At 41.1% G+C, this 16,925-nt stretch overlaps 2 long non-coding RNA genes across 3 annotated transcripts in view; one reads left to right on the top strand and one right to left on the bottom strand.

The window, feature by feature from the left end:
• Positions 1-782: 782 nt before the first annotated feature.
• The window catches only part of LOC128152995 (uncharacterized), a 55,001-nt gene continuing 38,858 nt past the window's right edge, over positions 783-16,925 (bottom strand). The window contains exons 3-4 of the long non-coding RNA XR_008238807.1: positions 2,334-2,483; positions 783-1,831 (exon numbers count right to left, since the gene is read on the bottom strand). This is a non-coding gene — a long non-coding RNA (uncharacterized LOC128152995). The remainder of the gene's footprint in view (positions 1,832-2,333; positions 2,484-16,925) is intronic.
• LOC128152996 (uncharacterized) lies at positions 2,355-15,517 on the top strand. Of its 2 annotated transcripts, XR_008238809.1 has the most exons (4): positions 8,280-10,962; positions 11,275-11,460; positions 12,583-12,736; positions 14,703-15,517. It is a non-coding gene; the product is annotated as an uncharacterized LOC128152996 (long non-coding RNA). The 2 variants fall into 2 exon arrangements; XR_008238808.1 differs by lacking the exons at positions 8,280-10,962; positions 14,703-15,517 and adding an exon at positions 2,355-2,579 and having other exon boundaries at positions 12,583-12,787.

Below are 16,925 nucleotides of genomic sequence, written 5' to 3' on the forward strand. Positions count from 1 at the left end.
ATTGCCTCATCATTTGAAAGCATGCTGGTATGGCTGAGGGTCACAGGGATAAAGGCCTTGAGAAAGGTAAAAGACCAAGATGGTCAAAGACAAATGTTATGGCTATTACTTGGTTGTGTAGTTAAAGTTGAGGGGCAGAGGAAAGGACTATACAGCTGGATGGATGCTGCCTTCTCCTTGGCTCTACTACCAGGGGGTGATGTGCTTTGGTTTTGCTTCCTGTCAATCACACTAGTGTAAGAAAGCAAGTAGCTGGGAAACCTGAACTGTAAAAGTATCCCCTAATGTAAAGTGGGGTTTGATGGGCAAGTGGTGGGGTGGGCTGCTGTTGGGACAGACAGAGTGTCTGTACAATGTGTGGGCATGTTGTTAAAGTGAAGTATGTGATGCAAGTAAAGGTCCAATAATATAAAAAACATCTAAAAAAAGTTACTGTGGTTGTGTTGCAAGACTTTATTGAACTTGAGTTATGGAACAGCATCTTTCTCGCACAGTAAGTACCAATGTAAGGGGACATGACAATGACAAGGGGGGACCATGTGGTAGAAGGGGGGGTGTGTGAGTTATGGCATGTGTGGGGCACAGGTGTGCTGTGTGTATGTTGGGTAAGTGTGCAATGGGCATGTGGTGTGGCCATTTGGCACATGCTCAGGGGACTGGCATAGTGTGGTTTGTCATCAGTAGTGTGTATGTTGGCATGTGCAGTGTCATGTGTGGTATGACATGTGTGCTGTCATGTCTGCAAGCACATGTGTATGGTATGTCATGCATGTGCAGCATCATGTGTGGCATAACAGATGGGGTGTTTCATGGGTGTGGGCACACATGGTGTCATGCATGTGGGGTCTGTGTGCAGCATCATACATGTGGGGTATAATATGTATGGTATGTCAGAGCACTATGTGTGTGGCAAATGTGTGGTGTTACATGTGCAGTGTGTCCTGATGTGCAGCTCATGTTGTACATCACACGTGCAGCATCGTGGGTGTTGTGTAGCATGTGCTGTTTCATGTGTACAGCAAATGTGGAGCATAAGTGTGCAATGCTTGAGTGTCTTGTGGTGCAAGTGTTTTGTCACGTATGGCACATGTCGTGTGTAGAGGTGGTGTGTGGCACACACTTGTGCTACCCCACTGTTTTGTACTCACCTGTGTATTGCACAACTAGCACACAGGTCCTGTCTCCACTGTGTCACTGGTGTGGTTTGTATCCCAGGATTGTGCAGCATACAGCTATTCTGTTTTTCACATGTGCAATGCACTAGTGTTTTGTCTCTGGGTGGGGGGGAGTGGTGTGTGTGTTTGTTTTGTGTCAAGTGTGGTGTGCATGAGTGGTTGGTGTCTCCTATCTGCAGTGTGAGTGGTTTGTGTGGTGCATGAAGATGTGCCCCTAAGTGCCACTGAGGCTTCCCCCTCACAGCTGCCCTCAAGCCTGCTCAGCATGGGTGTTGTCAGACCTGGCTGCAGCTGCCTGGGGATGAAGTGCCCTGTTGGGGTGCCAGCCAGTCTGGCTGCTATGCAACAGGAGCCTGCCTGCAGCCCCACTGATGTTTTTCAAGGCTGGAAGGGTTTTGTGTGTCCTCCCCTCACTGCACAGCCCTGCTTTGTCAAGGGAGGTGGTGGGGTAACACTGCCTCTGCACACCTCAGCAGGTTTCTGCTACAGAAAGACCACAGTCCTGAAGGTGCAGGTGCAGGCAAGGTGGACTGCTCCCATGCAGCAGGGGAGATGCTGAGGGTGCAGGAACATGTCCAGGTGTGGTGGGGCAGAAGTGTAGCTCCTGGGAACAAGCCTTCTGCTTTTTGTCCTCATGGCAGCACACCTGCAAAAACCTAAACCCAAAGCAAGGTTAATGGTTGGAGACATTCCTCAGAGCAGCAGTGTGGTTTTGTAACTATTTGTCTAAGGGTAGTGTCAGTCTGCTAGCCTGCTGGGGGAGAAGTTGTGAAACCATCTACACTAATCAGGAACCAAAACCTCACTGGGGGTTTTGGCTCTAGAGCTGCAGGGATGCTTTTGACTGTTTGTTTATTTACCCTGTGTTCTTATACAATAAGAGTTGACCCAAACACAGAGGAACATTGCTGGGGAAACATTAAGTGCTTGTTTTCAGCCCATTCACCTTAGTGATTTATACCACCTCATCAACTGGACCACAACTCTTCTCTGTTTTCACTATTTTAACTTAGCTGAAAGAAAACCATATATATGTCCTGTGATGCTGAATGTTAGAAGTATTTATTTTTGATTTGCAAAGCAGCTCTTTCAATTTGTTACGAGTAATGCATATTTAAAATACACAATAATAATAAATAAATAAAGGAGTATTCATACCTCACTTACCCTATGGTAACAATTTCTTTCAAAGGTCTTCCAGTGTTTCACCATCCACCAGAAAGGGCTGATCTGGGCTGCTGGGCATGTGCAGAGGGGATTTCTTCAGTGAAAAACTCCTTGCACAGAGGCTGTGGGCTCAGCTGCTGCCTGAAACAAGCATCACACATTAGAAAAGCTGCAAAGCTTTGACCCAATGGCTGCTGCATCTTCTGCACCATGTTAAAGCACTGGCAAGAATGTCAGGTATTTGATTCTTTTCTTTTTTAATAGGTGCATGTACATAAATGCTATACATATTATACACAGAGCCACACATAAGTACATATATGTTTATATGTATATATAGGGGTAGATAGACAGGTAAAGGTGGAGATATGCTTGACTAAAAAAGACAGTTGGAGTGGCCAATTAACAACCAGACATGAGGTTTCCAGGTGCCAGGCTCCATTGCCTCCAGGGACATGAGAGATGGCTCATGTGTCTCAGCTGAAGCCTGGGTCAATGGCCCATCATTTCTTCCTGTGGTTTGTCCCATCCCAACTTCTTCCTTCCCCTGACCCAGCCTCGGGTACTCAGCTTCTGGTTGAGACACAAGCATTAGGTCACCTGCTGTGCATGTGTAGTTGGAAGTGTATTCAGCACCTACTGAAACAGTCCTTTATATACATAAAAATATATACATAATATTTTTATATATTGAAATAATAAAATATAATATACTGATACAGGTAGACATACCAAAAAATATATAAAAGATCTTTTATATACACACATGTATTTTTTCCTGGCCTGTACAAAGACATCTAGCATAACCAACTGACCAGCCAAGACTGCCCAAACAATCCTGTCACTCACCAATGAGTGCAGCAATGTGTCACCAAAAAAACCAAGGCAACTGACAAACCAGATGCAAGTGGTACAGAGTGTGGTCCTGCATACACAGCAAATACATGCATACCACAGCTATGCTTGTTAGCCTGATTCTTAGAAGTGAAAGCATAGGGGTAAGTTACTCTGCAACATGCATTTTGTTTTTTTCATGAGGAAAGCATTCAAAATTTACAAGACAATTCTGTAACTGTAACAGGAGCTTGTACTGTATGTGCTTCTTACAGTGCCATGTTACTAGGCTCAATGCTATAGAGACCTCACTGTTATCTGCAGAAGACACTGTCTCACTGGGCATTTTCTGCACCAAACTTTGCATTCCTCCCTTTTTCCCCAACCATCCTTCCCCAACAAAGGCTCTTTTTTTCAGGAGAATTAAGGCACAAAATCATCGTATCTGTTCCAAGGGCAGAATGTTGGTTTTATTTACTCTGCGAGGAGCACTGGCATTCATGGGATGCCAACAGCTGGATCAGAGCATTTCCTTTAATTGAACAGGTTTGCAGTCTTTCTGTGCTAAAGCAATTCTCCACATCACACAAGCCTGCATACCAGAATAAAATGAAAATTTAAGAGTGCTGGCTAACAAGACCGAGAAGCTCATTGTTTAAACAAGAGGCCAATTGTCTGGGTAATCAAGTGCCCCATTCCTCCAACATTAAACCCACACAAGGGCCAGCAGCCTAATCCACAGCTTGCTGCCAGGTGGTATAGAAATTAATCTTCTACTTACCCAGACTATTAGCTGCAGTATTCATAAAGGTTTGCAACCCAATGAGGCAAGTGACTGAAATTTTCTCCATGTCATGGCGAGTTGTGGCAACGTGGCAATATGAATTATCAGCCTCTGGGAGTGTCCCCTGTGGTGAGGAAAGTGTAGATGACGCACACCAGGGGGAGACTGGCCCCCAGGACCTTCTGGTTCAACACATGCAGCCCCAGCCTGACTAACTGCACAGCAAATATGTTGGAGGACAGGGGATGGACTGGGAAAGTCGAGGCTCACCAAGGTCCTGAGCATAGTCTACCATAACATGCAGGGCTGAGCAAGTTTGGTGTTTATGAGGAAAGGAACTAAATACTGATTTTTCTCACCTTTTAGCAACACCAAAACTCCCATTTCTCTGCTGCCATGACCCCTGGACAGACAACACAGCGACCCTCACTAGGTCTCCCAAAAGCTCAGGGCCATGCTTCAGATCTGCTTGCCAGGACATTTAACTCATCTTCCTAATGGGGTATTAGAAGAACAGAGGAGAAAAAGAAATCCAGTCTTTTATTAGGCTGCTGCTCCATTAAAGTCCAAGGAGGAAAGGGAAAATAGCAGCAAAAGCAGGCAATCAAAACAGGGATGACACAAGCTGGCCTACATAAATGTTTGGAAAGGTAAAGCCTCACAAGTGTTTAGCACTATCACTTCCAGTTTTCATCTGCTCCCATTTCACTGCAGACCTAATTCTTCACAAAGCACTGCCAAAGCTTTTCACTACACCAAGATACACATAGTTTAATGCAGGTAATATTTACAAATATTACAAGTGTTTTCCCAGCAGCTTACAATCCCATCTGGCTACAGCTTTTCTTACTGCCCTCTCAATGACTTTCCTAGCCCCAAGAGCTCATGCTCATGCCACACAAAGATGGCAGCCTCTTAATTGCCTGCATGGTGACTGACCTACTTGCTATGGAAATGGAAAAGCAAACGATCAGGGCCAAGTGCAAGTCAGTCCCTTGCCACGTGTTTGTGCATGACTCTGGCTTGATGCTTAGGTATGTCTCCAGGGCATCCCAGGTCATTCCCCATCCTGGAGAAACGCCGCTCTGCAAAACACAACAGCTTTTTCCAAATGGTAACGCCACACTCCCCCTTTGCTCCATATGTTCCTCCTGTCCATGTCCTCACATGGCAGCAATTTAACAGTTTAAGCACCATCTTCTTCCATGTCTGCTATCAAATTTCCAGCTACACCAAATTCTTATTTTTCCAGGGTTTAATTAGGCTAAAGGTCCATATTCTGCAAGATAATAGAAGAACTGAACAAATCTGAAAGGCTTTAATGCAGATTTTTATGGATCCCATGAATAGCAGCAGACCTAATGCAGAGCTTGGGCTTAGATGAATTTGAATCCAAATTATTTTTGTTCCTTGTTTGGCTTGCTTTATAAAACATACAGCCAATAATTCCACAGCCTCTGTCAAACTCCTTGCTATAAATAACAATTTACCATTGAAAAGAAATGTAAAGGGTCAGAGCTGTGCTCAGAGATTCACATATCACCCACAAAAGGAGCTTCCGAGGGAGTTGGACACAGACTGAAAAGTAAATTTCCCAAAATGGGAAACAATGGGAAGAACTGAACAAAAAAGGTGTTTAATTCCTTCTGGTCCCTTTCCTTACTTAATCAGGTGTTAATCCCATCTGCAAGCACTGCCCCAGGCTGAGTCACTAGACAACCACACACACAGACCCAGCCTCCAGCCTAAACCTGAAAGGCAGGGCAAAGAGCAGAAGCAAGTCTGCAGTCCCACTGCTAACCTCCATCCTTAGCTTTCACTAGATCCAGCCTTTGGCAACTCATTCTTGAATCAAAACTAGCAAAGCAGCTATGGAGACCAGCTGGGGTCCTGGTAGTGGAAGCTGCAAGGCTGGCTCTATGTAGCAAGATGGTGTAACATTGGACATGATAAAGCAGCATTCTCCTTTTCCTTGTCCAGCTTCTTTGACTAAAGTACAAGGATCCAAGAAACAACAGACTTGGCTTTCCTGAGCTGGAGTCTCCCTTAATACTACAGAAGTAAGTGTTTAGTTTAGTTTAGTTTATGAAATCTAAAACTTCTTAACCCTGCTCCAAAGAGTAGCAGGTTCCTGCAAGTGCCAGCTCTCAGCCTATGTAGGACTATGTACCCACAATCAATGTGTGTTTGAAGGCCCTGTCTTGACAGCCATAAAGCTAGCTCCAATTCTACTCATAAATAAAGCCACAATCGGGAGACCTACTCACAATCATCGTGGGTATTTCTGGCAAATGCTGAACAGAAATGTGTGTCTGCTAAAGCTGGCATTTATCCTGTAGCTGCAAACAGGAAGAGATCCACTAGTCATTCCTCCTGGCTGAAAATGTGGGAAATCCTACTCAGCTCTGCTGTCCCATCTTGCTGTGATTAACATGAACTGTTAATAATAAAGCTTCTCTGTTTCTCAAATCAGACCTAAGCAAAGCTTGAAGTCTAGACTTAACTTTAGCAAAAGCAACACTAAGCATCAACGATTATTGCTTCATAAGATGAAGAAGGTATTACATTAAAACAATACCAGTGTTCACTCTAGAAGAATTAATATTACCAAATATACAAGTACACCTACTTTTTGGCCCACAGAGAGCTCTTGTCCTAAACCCCAATCTAAAGCAAATTCAAGAATTACCTTGGAAAAAACTTTTCTCACTCTTACCAGATGAAAATGCAGAAAAAAGTAACCACCACCACCCTTATAGCTAGACACTTCCAACCCTCTCTTTAAGACTAAATTGTTAGTATTCACTCACTTGAACTGTAGTTACAAATATCACAGTGTGTCCCAGACCATTGCTCAAAGTCTTGGTTTACAATAAGACTAGCACAGACTCCCAGTTTGGAACGGCCATCATCTTAAGCAGGTACCCATTCCCCCAGATGAACCACTGCCTAATTGCAGTCTCTAATATTTTGCATCACTATTTTAGTAGACACTGACTACCTAAGGTAGGATGACAGCTTCTTTGAAATAACAGTCCCTAATACTGTTACCATTTGAGAGGGTACTGATATTTCCCTTATATAGACTACTGAAGACTGGGGCTGTAACATCACTAAGAGCTGTTTGCTCCTAGAACAGTTTGTTACTCAGTATGAGAAAACCATTTCATTTGATACTAAACTTTACTTGAAAGTATCTTTGTGTTTTACAAGCACTGAGAAGTTAAATAAGTTGTCTCTCTATATATCAGAAATGTATGATTACTAACTGAAATTTTACAGCCAGGTCCATTGTCTGGTAAAAGAAAGTCACCTCTGCTACTTTCTCTTGAAACACATAACTGAGTTGCATTTCCCACTGGTGATTTTCTAATCTTTATATATAAAACCTACTTTCTAGGAGCACTTACTTTAAAATATTTGTACACCTCCATCACAGTCCTAAATTAGCCATGTGCTACTCTGTGCAGATGGAAATTAGGGTGGAAGTGTGTGCAATCATTTACAGGAGTGATGATCTTTATGAAAACAAAAAAAATCAGCCACTCAGGCTTTGCACAGTCATTGCTATCAAATACAAGTGGGCAGAGAACTACTTCATACATACAGCATTTTTCACACTGTGGTTAACACACAGCCCCATGACTGCTGCGGGCACCACAACCTCAAAGAAATAGTTTGAGCCAAATTCTGCCTGTTTAGAAATCCCCTTCGACAAGAGTGGAACTTTTGTGGCCATCTGTTCTGCACAAAACCAGCGTGATTTGCTGGGTACACCACCTCAATGCCCTGGAAGTCCCAGCCTGGCAAGCATCTCCCTTCTTGCACCCTGCTATCACCCATTGAGGGCCATTATGATCTTTTCGGCTTTGATGCTACGCAGCTCTCACTTTCACACTGGCACTTCTGGCTCTATCTTCTAAACATGGTTCCAGTCTTGCAAATGTGAACTCCTGTCCACACACACTTGGTCCGCATGTGATGAACTCAGCAAGAGCTCTTGACAGAGGACTACCCTGCTGCCGCGCCAGCCAGAGCCTCCCCTTCTCCCTAAACCAATTTTGAAAATGCAACAGCATCTCCCAAGTAAGGTCTCCTCTGGTGAGGACAAATCAGAAAAATGTCTCAAATTGGCACCATTACCTTTTTGTTCAAAGGGAACAAGGAACTCTAGGTGGCCCACAACCAAACAGCTATCCAAAGACACAAGTTCATCTGCCACTGATCCATTTACAGACTCTGCAACACATTGTACAACAGGGACCAAGGGCATTAGGGGACCATGAGGTAAAGGCTCGGAACACTGAGGAGCAGGTCCATCTACTCCCCCACAGCTCAGCTCCTGATCCGTAACATAGGGCTCTTCCCTTGGGATGGGTATTCATGTGTTACGCTTACAGGCTGCAAGACACTCAGCAACTTTGAGGATCAGGGACATACAAATGTAAACATCTGCAGCTCTCCCTTTACAATCAGGGAAAAGAAGTGGCCAGCTGAGAGCAGGATTCATCCAGCCTAGTGGAGATACCTAGTTCAGGAAGAGCTGCATTGTTATTTCCATCCACTGAGCATCAAAGAGGAGCAGCTCCAATGTGAGTATCTCAGTGGTTTAGGAGAGTCCATCTCCCCCCTCCCCAAATGGGAAGCGATGCTTCAGTGGGACCTTTAGCTTTTTTTTTTTTAGCTAAATATCTATTAACAATTACCAAAAGTTGACTATACCCAAGTACTAAGGCATTTGTGGAACTGGACACATGAAATATTTACCATTGCTCATTCTTTGTGTGAAAAAGAGGAAGCTCTTTATGCCCAGTATCTAGCACTCCATTTCTACATTTGTCATGTTCAGTGGGGATTGCTAGGGTAAAGCAGAAGTAGGAGTCTTGGTTTTCTCATAACACATATAAGTTTGGGTATACCAGAAAAGCAATCAAATTTGGCAGAGCCTGTTCACTCCTGTAGGAAGGAGGGGTACAGGAAGCACATCATAACTGACCCATCTTTGACATTTCACCCAACAACATACACAATGCATTTTCATGGGAACGTTACAAAGTCAACTACTAAATGGAAATGTTTTGTCTTAAAGTGCAGAAGAACTATGAAATTCTCTCTGGGGAATCTGTCTGCTCATAGCTGCTTCAGGCTGTCTAAGGTACACTCTTCTAGAAAAGAGTAACATTCTTTTTCAGGAAAATACAAATTATAATGAGAGAAATAAACAAAAATGAAATGCAATTTTTTTTTTTTTTTTGACTGGGGATTTCTTCTTCCAGTCGTTCTCCATTGCAGAATATTCTTTATGTCCTTCATCAGTCTTGTACTTCGTTACAGATGGAAAATATTAGCTCTGGTTTACAAAACATGGCCCCGTTTCCTGTAACACAGCACAGGTTGGACAAATCTGTCATTTGAGTAGTGTGTCTATTCTGTGGCCAATTCTGTAATCTACAAGCAATGTAATCCTAAACAAGGAATCTCATGTTAGCAGCCAAGATTGGAAAATCCCTGTTTAAGTGCAATTGCTGCCAACACTTGCTAAGGACAAACTAATTTTCAATCTGCAGTTTGAGGGCTGTCTCTTTTCCTTTTTAGCTCTTTTTTTTAATAAATAAAACACACCTAACTTTCTAAGATGACACAAATGCACACTTGATTTTAAAAAGTGGAAAACAGATTTAGAAAAAAGTTTAAGGTTATGAAAAATATCACACTGTCTATAAAAAAGATTATTCTATTTTTTAATACAATTTGAACAAATGCCACTTTGCAAATTTGAAGAGTTGTATTTCAGAACAAACAGCAACAAGATTGTTGTGTACAAATAAGAGGAGAAGAGCAAGGGAGAAAGACAAGGGGGTGTGTGTTATAGAATACAGATAGGAAGATCGAGGATGATCTAGATATAGCTTTAAATGAGAACTTGACCTCAGTTTTCAAGATGGATCAGGGCGGTATAAATAATGGCAATGAGGATATGAGATGATGACAACTAAGACAGAAGCAAAACTCAAGAAATTTAATATATCCACGTTGGCGGACACAGAAGTGAAAGGCAGGCAGAAGAAGCTACATTAAGTAGTTATGGTAAGTTTTCCAGGTCACAGATGCTTCCAGCTGATCAGAAAGAACACAGTACAAGAATATAGTGCTGATATTTAAAGACTGAGCTCAGAGAAATTACTCCAAAGAATTAGATTTACATATTTAATGCTTTTGAAGAAATCTTGAAAGAAAGGAGAGAGAAGGTTGATGAGACAAAGGGGAAAGTGAGTGTATAACATAGACCAACTTGCCAAGTATTGTGTGTACCCTATTAAATTACTTTTTTCTTCTAGAATACTTATCAAAGAAAGCTGATGTAAGAGATCACTCATGTTTGGACATTAATAAACCATTTGACATGGTGACACAGGAGAAACATTACTCAAAAGAAGATTAAAGATTAGCAGAGAAACTATAAATTGCAGGAGAAGTTGAGCCAAGACAAAATGGAAATTAGTGTTTTTGAGAAGTGAAGTTACCAGGTTGGAGAAAAATTACTAGCAGAAATTGTCAAGAACAGCTATGGGACAGATCTTTAAGTATTTTCATTCACTATCTTGAGACAAAAATACAAAATCTTTCTTTCAATGAATTAAGTTGAAAAGCATTGCCAGCAGAAAGGAATTTGGGGGCTGCTGTTTATAAGGAACTGCCTAAACTTAAGAAAAAAATGCAAGGGAGGGTGACCTTTCCATAGCGTAAAACGCAATGTTAAATGCACGAGACTAATTGTAAGGGTTTATTTTTACAATCTGATAGCTCATTAAAAGCTGCAAAGGATTGAGAAGCAGTTGTGTGCCTGAGCTGATCCTGCAATAACTATGAGCATCAACGTGATGCACTTACCAAAACAGTGAATACGATCTTACACTATATCACAAGAGGAGTCCTCGGCAGACACAAGGAAGTATTCATGCCGCTACGCAAGTGTCAACAGTATCTCCTTCAGTATATTGGGTATGGTTCAACTGAGTATTTAAGAAAGAGGAATTTCATCTGGAATATGTGTAGAGAAGGGTCACAAAAAATCATCTTGAGCCAGACCTAGCCTCATTTGTTATCACATGTACCTTTTCCAGGGTTTGAATTCTTCTCTCTTTGCCCTTCTAAAAGCTCCTTCTGCAGTTTCCTACAGGAAGAGCTTCTTTCTGTTTTAAGAAAGTTGGGATGAGAGGTTGTGGGGGGTTTGTTCTGTTTGTTTGGTTTTTTTTTTTTTTTTAAGTTAAATATTACTAATGTTCATTATTCTTGCCTTTTCACTCCTTGCAGAAATTTGAGTCTGTACACATTACAGCATCTCACACTTTGCCAGCCTACTGATCTCAGGGGGTTGATGGCTCATCTTAGGAGGTGGACCATCAAATAGGAGGAGGAGGAGGTTGCACTGTCAGAGCAATCAATGTCTGCAGCGGTTTCTCACTGAGAGATGTGTGAGCAAGATTCAAGGCTCTAAGGGTGAGTTTGGTAAGGTTAGGAAAGGGACTGCCCCATGTTTCCCATGACACAGGGCTGTACAGGACAGGAACAGGAATCCCAATTTTCAATGTGTTACTGACATGGCATCCTCTGAGCATTTCAGTCGAGGTGCAATTGTCAATGTCTGCCCAGAAGGTCTGTACTTTGCCACCTGCCTTCAAGTGAAGGGTCACCCTGGTCCTGCTCAGTTTGATAATGCAACACCCATAAAGCTCAGTTTTAATTCCCCAAGCTGCCTCAACTCATGACATTTTTATCTCTTGCCCAGCACACTTAATTACACTGAAGAAATCCCTTTTAGCAAAAATACACGGCAAGCGTTGGACTCAGCTGTGTGATCTCCCAGCACCTCTCTGCATCTATCGCCCTTCATCTCTGTTGTGGCACAGCCTTGTCCAGACCAGTTCCCACTGGGAAACACCAGTCCTGAAAGCTGGTGTGTGGGAGATTGGTATGGGAGTCTTGGGAAAAATTCCCTGGCCTCCTAAAGAGCTTCTCTCATCCCATGGATCTTCTCTAGCAGAGTGCAGGAGCTAATAATATCCCTCTGCTTCTGTTATATAGCATTTCCTCCTCTTTATTTTAACTTTTACTGGTTGCATTACCAGCTGCTCCTTTGCCTCTGCCACATGACCAAGTGTCAAAAGAAGACATAAATCAGCTTATGGTATTCATTGAATGGTGAAATTGGCACTTTCTCCCCTTCTGAAGGACTAGAATTTTAAATGCAGCTTCTAAATATACTTCAAGATTTGATAACTTTAGTTAACATTAAAAAGATTTTTTTAGAGACAACACAAATCCAGCTTTCCTTGGAAAAAGCATGTACTAAGATTTCCTCAAGAGAGTCACAGCCACCAATCGGCATGAGCAGGACAAAGCCACAGATCCCAACCGGGGATCCACTGGGGACCACAGCCCCGACCACAACAGGCAAAACCCTTCCCCAGCACTGTTGCACTCATGAAGACATGCTCTTTGGGGAGCTGGAGCTAAAGAATAGGATGGGCACAGGCACACTGGGACTAAAACCCCGAGACAAATCCTCCATGTATCTCACCCTGACATCCCCACTTATTTTTTTTTTTTTTTTTTTTAGAGACAAAAACCAGCACAGCTCTCAGATATGGGAAGCAACCTCCTGTGTCCAGTGCATCCCTGTCTGACCATGGAGACTGGAGCCAAGAAGCCTCAAGAAGAGACAACAGCCATCAGGGAAACGAGGAACTTCCAAACAACTCTATTGTGATCTGCTGTATGTTTTTCTTTCAAGAATATTTCTAATAAAACACATAAAGTATCAATATAGGTATTTATTGCTTCCTAATACAAGTGCAGTAATTGCACATTAAACCTGAACAAAGTGTATGATTATAAGTGTATGATATACAACTTACCAAATTGACACACAACTGTTCTCTTAATTTTTATACTAAAATGCTTTGGCTAGATAGTTTCCTGAAGTATTTTCTCAGCAACAGTGATTACATTTCAAACATTAGATTGAAATAATGAATGATTGACCGGGACCGGGGGTGGGCAATAGATCTAAACTACTTTTTTAATTCAGCAACTAATTTTGAACAACTGAAATTTAAGCTGCTTGCGTTCATCTAGGAAATACTAACAGGAGTAACTATTTGCTCTCTACTAGCACTCCGTCTCTAGTTTCACATGAATGATAATCCAGGCTGCTTTTGCCTTAGAAGCTGGGGGTTATGTTTCCCACTGACCTTCTACAGAGGCTTCCAAAAATAGGGAACCAGGAGAATGATGGCACCAAGCACCCGTGGAGCGCAGGCGGCTCTTCCTGCTTTGCACCAGGGATACAAAGGATTTCAGCTTTCGTTTTCTTAAATGCTTTTTCGCCCTTTCTCTAACAAAGATGACCATGAAAACACAAAATAATGAAAGTAAAATGCCTTTTTTTTTTTTTTTAATATACTTCCACAAACACTCTGGAGTGACATTTGGAGCTGTCAACTAAAAGATCCTTCTTTTTTAGTATTCACTTTCTCAGGGTACATATAAAATTTTTTAAATGTAACAACTAAAATCTAATTATATTCAGGGAATATGCAAGTGTAAAAGTGATGTGACTGATACACTGCAGTCTTTTTTTCCCACCTTTGAAGAAATAAAGAGTGAACACCTACACAGCAAGGACAGGACAAAATGAACTAATATTTAATATAAAAACTTGTGTGGTATCCCCTCTTCTACAGTTCCTTTCGGCTAGAAGGTAAGTAGGAATACAGACAAGTTGTTCATTTTTAAGATTACTTTTAACCCCATACTACTTGTTTTTGGTTCTCAATCAAAAGACCAAATGGCACTGTACCTTTTTTTGTTTTGTTTTGTCTTTAAAAAAACAAGCAAAACCACACAACTCAACCACACAACTCCTTGTTACCATTCTTGAAAAGCAAAAGCCTTTCACAAGGAACTCTACAATAAAATCAGCTTTGCAAGTGACACTTGCTTACAAAGTTATTCCATACTTAATTTCAGGAATGAAAAGATGTGTCAAAATCTTTGACAGTACATTTTCCATTTATGACACATTCTGCTTTACCACATTTGTTTTCACTCCTGCAATATGCTTTTTGCTAAGGCACAATGGACTTCTTTTCAGGAGGAAATATTGTTTTAATTGTTTGGAATTTCATACCCTTTGCAGGTGTGACAGGCTCTGGTGACTATTCCTCCAAGTGGTGTACATTTCAGTGGTAAAACACCACTAATTATCTAGGCATAAATTACACTTTTCCCTTACTCTTTAAAAAAAAAACAAAAAAACCAACAACAAAAAGACCCCAACCAAACAAAAAAAATAACAGTCCTGCAGGGGTTTTATGTAGCAGTGCCATTTCTGACATTTTATACAGCAAGTTTCATATTTTTAGTTCCACAAAGAAAACTTCACAGGCGATTTTATTCAGATACCTGCTGCTTTAACACATGTTCAGATTATAGACCCATTCCACCCAACAAATAATGGATTTAAGTAACAGCCATTAAAAGCTTGAAAATAAGATTCAAGGCACTAAGAACTACTTAGAATCATAGTTCAGCTACAGCACAGCAGTGTCAAAAACTCAGCAAATGCATATGTTACTCAAAACTCTCTTTCTTGGAGCCTCATTAAACTGCACTTATGTCTTACCCTACAGACTTGCATAATAAAGCTATAAACAATGCTGAAATCATCCCTGTTGCAGGTTGGCTTGGCACAACAGATGAGCTACCTAAAAGAAACCTTGTCTGGAGATAGGGAGGCACATTCCCATACCAAATGGGGGGACATTTTTACCCTGCTGCCTATCACAAAACTCCTGGAGTTGAATTTACATTACAGTGTTGGATTTCCCCACAGAGGCGCACACCAATCTACAGCTGATGAACTACTCATTTATTCCTCTGGGTAAGGAAAAACAATGTCCTGAATACTGAAGGTCTAAACCACCCAAGGATACTGGATTTTAGACAGTAACATGTGGGAGCTTTACCGAGAACCCCACAGGAGCCACAAACCCAACAAGAACAAAATATTTCTTTGCACTGACAAGCCACAAAGAGGAAAGCTGACAAAAAAAACTTCCTCTGGGGCTCACTTGAGCAGTGTCTCCATTCCCCCTTTGCAAATGCAGATATCAGGATTTCCTTTGCTTATACCGTGATGGTACTAGATGGCATCGGGTATTTACTATTGCTATACCAGTCTCTTGGGTGCTCATGAGCAAAAAGAATCAGATGAACATGGTCTGCAGCACTTTTTATTTCCCCCCTCAAACTGTGAACACAGAATATTGGAAAGATCTACTAGATCAAGCTGATTTTATATATAATATGATATATAACATAGCCAGTTTCCATCCTTCTCACCTACTCCAAAAAATGTTGGAACCTCTTTATTTTATAGAAGAATTGAAATGAAACAATTTGCAATTTTATTCCTCAAATACACAAACATTTTGGGTAGCTAAAGTCACATTATTGATCTTTTTATACAATTTTCCTTTAAAATTCCCCTAAAACTATTGCTACTTTTGAGGGTACAGGAAATAAAGTTTTCCTATCATTTATGGAAATTATTTCTCAGCTATCTCTGTCAAACTTGTGTGTGCTACCAATGTACAAATTTTCCCAATAAAAATGTATATGCTAAATATCAGCTGCCTCTGAATTGTACCATGAGATGCTGATTAGACACAAGGCAAAATGTACCAGCCTGGGTATGCAATAGAGGCTGCCACTAGGAAAAAATGACAGCATTGCAAAGATGGCAAGAAAGGCCTGACTCTTTGCTAATTCATTTACAAACACATCCATAGATTCATATTACAGATAAATTTGCATTTAAATCACTACATCCATTTCAAGATAATGTGAATATACTTTCTTACCTAGTGTTTATCACATTTTTACAGAAAACTTTGCTTTTCACCTCAGAGAAAAAAAAAAAATCAAAGGCTATTTGGGTTCAAATTATTTTCAAAATATTTTGGCAAAGCAATTTTCTGCATTTGCCTGAGACTTGTTGGATGTTGGGGTTGTACCAATTCCAATCTGTTATCCAGATGTGGAAAGTATTGGTACCAAGAAGTTGCATATAAACACCACTATGTGCAAAGGTATTTTAAGGTGATGAAAAAAGCATCGCTTCAAAATTGAAACTAACTGCAAATTTAATTAAATTAATTTTCCATCTAAAATAAATCTGAACATACAATATTGGGGCATGCAAGAATGCAGCTTTGGAAGAACCTTAATCCAAGCAGACGATGAGAATCCCAGGGGATTTCTGCATGAAAGTCATTGGCAGCGTGCAAGGGATAACTTCATGTATACATTATCTCCACAAGTCAGTGAAGTACTTGGCCTTGATATCATGAAGACAACAGAGCTTGATTCAAAACTAGTCTAACTGGCAGCATCTCACAAAGAATGTAGTCTATATGTGTGTAGACAATGTCAAGAAATTATGAATTTTGTCATATTTTTATATAAGCAATCTGTAACTTTCCAACAATAAAGCACCCAGACCACCCTGTTTCCCATGAAGCTGCGAGGGACCTCCTGTCACACTCTTGCACAGCTCCTGTGACAGTGTTTGATGAGAGGATGCTCTTAAACTTAAAAAGAGCAAACAACAAGTTGCTGTCAATTTGTTAGTGTTACTAGTACTACCTAACAGGACTCAATGAAGGTCTTCTCTAAAAAAAGTTGCATAGTTTTAATTATGTATGTAAAGTTAACAGAAGTGCAGCTCCTATCTGCCCACTAGGAATGATTCCACCAACATAAGTCACCTTTTCAATCCCCCAAGATCAGTGCAATAGGCTGAGTTTCCACCACCATCTTATGCTTTCACTGATTTTCATCACCTTATGTCTTCCCATTACAGTGTTATAAAAGCAGGTGCCGGTAGTGACATTATTTTT

The sequence above is a fragment of the Harpia harpyja genome, chromosome 16 (genome assembly GCF_026419915.1).
Source record: "Harpia harpyja isolate bHarHar1 chromosome 16, bHarHar1 primary haplotype, whole genome shotgun sequence".
Taxonomy (NCBI): Eukaryota; Metazoa; Chordata; class Aves; order Accipitriformes; family Accipitridae; genus Harpia; species Harpia harpyja.